Source organism: Bos taurus, chromosome 10, assembly GCF_002263795.3.
Source record: "Bos taurus isolate L1 Dominette 01449 registration number 42190680 breed Hereford chromosome 10, ARS-UCD2.0, whole genome shotgun sequence".
NCBI classification, from domain to species: Eukaryota; Metazoa; Chordata; class Mammalia; order Artiodactyla; family Bovidae; genus Bos; species Bos taurus.
In genome coordinates this window covers 60,522,458-60,527,678 of record NC_037337.1, presented here as the reverse complement: position 1 = coordinate 60,527,678, position 5,221 = coordinate 60,522,458, and the positions used below count along the sequence as shown (strand labels likewise).

The following is a 5,221-nucleotide window of genomic DNA, read 5'->3' as shown; positions in this document are numbered from 1 at the left end:
AAAATAAGCCCAAAAAGAATGAAGAGACGGAACCAAAGCAAAAACAACACCCAGTTGTGGATGCAACTGGTGATGAAAGTAAAGCCCGATGCTGTAAAGAGAAGTACTGCATAGAAACCTGAAATGTTAGGTCCATGAATCAAGGCAAATTGGAAGTGGTCAAACAGGAGGTGGCAAGGGTAAACATCAATATTTTAGGAATCAACAAATTAAAATGGACTGGAATTGGTGTTTAACTCAAATGACCATTGTATCTACTACAGTAGGCAAGAATTCCTTAGAAGAAATGGAGTAGCCATCATAGTCAACAAAAGAGTCCAAAATGCAGTACTTGGATGCAATCTCAAAAATGACAGAATGATCTCTGTTTGTGTCTATGGCAAACCATTCAATATCACAGTAATCCAAGTCTATGCCCTGACCAGTAATGCTGAAGAAGCTGAAGTTGAATGGTTATGAAGACCTACAAGACCTTCTAGAACTAACAACAAAAAAGATGTCCTTTTCAATATAGGGGACTGGAATGGAAAAATAGGAAGTTCAAGAAATACCTGGAGTAATAGGCAAATTTGGCCTTGGAGTATGGAATGAAGCAGGGCAAAGGCTAATAGTTTTGCCAAAAGAACACACTGGTCATAGCAAACACCCTCTTCCAACAACACAAGAGAAGACTCTACACATGGACATCACCAGATGGTCAATACTGAAATCATATTGATAATATTCTTTGCAGCCAAAGATGGAGAAGTTCTATACAGTCAGCAAAAACAAGACTAGGAGCTGACTTTGGCTCAGATCATGAACTCCTTATTGCCAAATTCAGACTTAAATTGAAGAAAGTAGGGAGAACTGCTAGACCACTCAGGTATGACCTAAATCAAATCCCTTACAACTATACAGTGGAAGTGACAAATAGATTCAAGGAATTAGATCTGATAGACAGAGTGCTCGATGAACTATGGACAGAGGTTCGTGACATTGTACAGGAGGCAGGGATCAAGACCATCCCCAAGAAAAAGAAATGTAAAAAGGCAAAATGGTTGTCTGAGGAGGCCTTACAAATAGCTATGAATAGAAGAGAAGCAAAAGGCAAAGGAGAAATGGAAAGATATAGGCATCTGAATGCAGAGTTCCAAAGAATACCAAGGAGAGATAAGAAAGCCTTCCTCAGTGATCAATGCAAAGAAATAGAGGAAAACAATAAAATGGGAAAGTCTAGAGATCACTTCAAGAAAATTAGAATACCAAGAGAGCATTTCATGCAAAGATGAGCTCAATAAAAGACAAAAATGGTATGGACCTAACAGAAGCAGAAGATATTAAGAAGAGGTGGCAAGAATACACAGAAGAGCTATACAAAAAAGATCTTCACGACCCAGATACTCACGATGGTGTGATCACTCACCTAGAACCAGACATCCTGGAATGGGAAGTCAAGTAGGCCTTAGGAAGCATCACTAGGAACAAAGCTAGTGGAGGTGATAGAATTCCAGTTGAGCTATTTCATATCCTAAAAGATAATGCTGTGAAAGTGCTGCATTCAATATGCCAGCAATTTTTGAAATCTCAGCAGTGCCCGCAGGACTGGAAAAGGTCAGCTTTCATTCTGATCACAAAGAAAGGCAACGCCAAAGAATGCTCAAGCTACTACATAGTTGCACTCATCTCACACGCTAGTAAAGTAATGCTCAAAATTCTCCACGCCAGGCTACAACAGTACATAAACTGTGAACTTCCAGATGTTCAAGCTGGATTTAGAAAAGGCAGAGGAACCAGAAATGAAATTGCCACCATCCACTGGATCATTGAAAAAGCAAGAGAGTTCCAGAAAAACGTCTATTACTGCTTTATTGACTATGCCAAAGCCTTTGACTGTGTGGACCACAATAAACTGTGGAAAATTCTGAAAGAGATGGGAATACCAGACCACCTGACCTGCCTCTTGAGAAATCTGTATGCAGGTCAGGAAGCAACAGTTAGAACTGGACATGGAACAACAGACTGGTTCCAAATAGGGAAAGGAATACGTCAAGGCTGTTAATTGTCACCCTGCTTATTTAACTTCTATGCAGAGTACATCATGAGAAACACTGGGCTGGATGAAGCAGAAGCTGGAATCAACATTTCCAGGAGAAATATCAATAACCTCAGATATGCAGATGACACCACCCTTATGGCAGAAAGTGAAGATGAATTAAAAAGCCTCCTGATGAAAGTGAAAGAGGAGAGTGAAAAAGTTGGCTTAAAGCTCAACATTCAGAAAATGAAGATCATGGCATCTGGTCCTATCAGTTCATGGCAGGTAGATGGGGAAACAATGATAGGCTTTATTTTGGGGGGCTCCAAAATCACTGCGTATGGTGACTGCAGCCCTGATATGAAAAGATGCTCTCTCCTTGGAAAAAAGTTATGACCAACCTCGAGAGCATATTTAAGAAGCAGAGACATTACTTTGCCAACAAAGGTCCATCTTGTCAAAGCTATGGTTTTTCCATAGTCATATATGGATGCGAGAGTTGGACTATAAAGAAAGCTGAGTGCCAAAGAATTGATGCTTTTGAACTGTGGTGTTGGAGAAGACTCTTGAGAGTCTCTTTGACTGGAAGGAGATCAAACCAGTCAATCCTAAAGGAAATCAGTCCTGAATATTCATTGGAAGAACTGATGTTGAAGCTGAAACTCCAATACTTTGCCCACCTGATGTGAAAAACTGATTCATTTGAAAAGACCCTGATGCTGAGAAAGAATGAAAGCAGGAGGAGAAGGGGACGACAGAGGATGAGGTGGTTGAATGACTTCACTGACTCAATGGACAAGAGTTTGAGTAAACTCTGGGAGTTGGTGATGGCCAGGCAGTTTTGGCGTGTTGCAGGCCTTGGAGTCACAAAGAGTGAAACACAAGTGAGCTACTGAACTGAATAGCCTGCTTTATGGTCCAACTCTCACATCTATATATGACTACTGGAAAAACCTATAGCTTGGACTATACAGACCTTTCTAGGTGATGTCTCTGCTTTTTAATACACTGTCTAGGTTTGTCATAGCTTCCCTTCCAAGGAGCAAGCACCTTTTAATTTAATGGCTGCTGCTGCTGCTGCTGCTAAGTCGCTTCAGTTGTGTCTGACTCTGTGCGACCCCAGAGACGGCAGCCCACCAGGCTCCCCCATCCCTGTGATTCTCCAGGCAAGAACACTGGAGTGGGTTGCCATTTCCATCAACAGTGATCTCAGAGTCCAAGAAAATGGAATCTGTCACTGTCTCCACTTTTCCCTCTTCTATTTGCCATGAACTAATGGGACTGGATGCCATGATGTTAGTTTTGTGAATGTTGAGTTTTGTTTGTTTCCAATCTTAAGATATTCCTTTAATGTATTTGAGATTAAATGCTACTTCATTAAAAATTTTATTAAACATAGAGACTCTCTCAATATTAGTCAGAATAAATTGAAGAACATAAGAATTACTTTTGAATCTCTTTAGGTCAAGTAAACAATCTATTTATAAAAACTTTATAAGCATGTGGAAAAGTGTTGGTCAGTCATGTCCAACTCTTTGTGACCCCATGGACTGTAGCCCACCACACTCCTCTGTCCATGGGGTTTCCCAGTCAAGAATACTGGAGTGGGTTTCCATTTCCTTCTCCAGTAGGCATGTGGAATACAAGAGAAAACTTTGAATATTGCATTTACCAAAACAAAATAGTAAAACTAAATTTAGTGACTGTATTTCAAAATTTTAAATGTCACCAAACTCATTTAAAAAGCAATTATATGCACCCATGGCTGATTCATGTTGACGGATGGCAAAAACCACCACAATATTGTAAGTAATTATCCTCCAATTAAAATAAATTAATTTTTAAAAAAGCAATCAGCTTAAATGTATAACCTTCAATTGATTCTTCAAAATAAAACCATGGTGGTGTATTCTGCTTCTTAGGTAGAATAGTTTCTTTTAACAAAAAAAGTGCACATAGCAGTATAATGTCTGAAATATTAATTTTGGTAACTTACTTTATGTCACTCTGTTTCTGATATTTAAAATGAGCTTTCTTCTCAGCTCCTTACTTGGAAAGTGTATTTCATGGCTTAAAATTTTTATTTATTTATTTGTTTTAATTGTAGGTTTATTACTTTATAATATTATGATGGTTTTTGCCATACATCAATATGAATTGGCCATAGTAAAATATGGAGTGCTTCACGAATTTGTCTGTCATCCTTGTGCTGGGGCCACACTAATCTTTGTTTCATTCCAGTGTGTGCTGCCAGAGTACTGAATGTTGTTTTAAGCCAGCTTCTTTGCTCTTCTCTTTTACCTTCATCAAGAGGCTCTTTAGTTCCTCTTCACTTTTTTCCATTAGAGTAGTATCATCTGCATATCAGAGGCTGTTGATATTTTCCAGACAATCTTGATTCCAGCTTGTGATTCGTCCAACCTGGCATTTTGCATGATGTACTCTGAATATAAGTTAAACAGGGTGACAATATATAGCCTAGTCTTGGGCATGTGCTGTACATGCTGAGTCGCCTCCGTCACATCTGACTCTATGTGACCCTATAGACTGTAGCCTGCCAGGCTCCTGTGTCCATGGCATTCTCCAGGCAATACTGGAGTGGATTGCCATGGCCTCCTCCAAGGAATCGTCTTACTACTCCCCTAATTTGAACCAGTCAGTTGTTCCATATAAAATTCTAACTGTTGCTTCTTGACCGGTATACAAGTTTCTCAAGAGACAGGTAAGGTGGTCTGGTATTCCCATCTCTTTCAGAATTTTCCACAGGGTGAAAATTTGTTTGTTGTGAGCCACACAGTCAAAGGCTTTAACATAGTCAATTAAGCAGAGGTAGATGTTTTTCTGGAATTTCCTAGCTCTCTCTATGGTTCAGGGTATGTTGGCAATTTGATCTCTGGTTCCTCCGCCTTTTCTAAATCCAGCTTGTACACCTGGAATTTCTTGGTTCATGTACTACTGAAGCCTGGCTTGAAGGATTTTGAGTATAATCTTACTAGTATGTGAAAGGAGCTCAACTGTACAGTAGTTTGAACATTATTTGACATTGCCCTTCTTTGGAAATGGAAAGAAAACTGCCTTTTTCCAGTTCTGTGGCTACTGCTGAGCTTTCCAAATTTGCTGACATACCAAGTGCAGCACTTTAACAGCATCATCTTTTAGGATTTGAAATAGCTGGAATTTTGTCACCTCCACTACCTTTGTTTG

General features: G+C 39.5%; 1 pseudogene; it reads right to left on the bottom strand.

The window, feature by feature from the left end:
• Positions 1–4,184: 4,184 nt before the first annotated feature.
• LOC112448596 (uncharacterized) lies at positions 4,185–4,276 on the bottom strand (annotated as a pseudogene).
• Between the last annotated feature and the right edge of the window lie 945 nt (positions 4,277–5,221).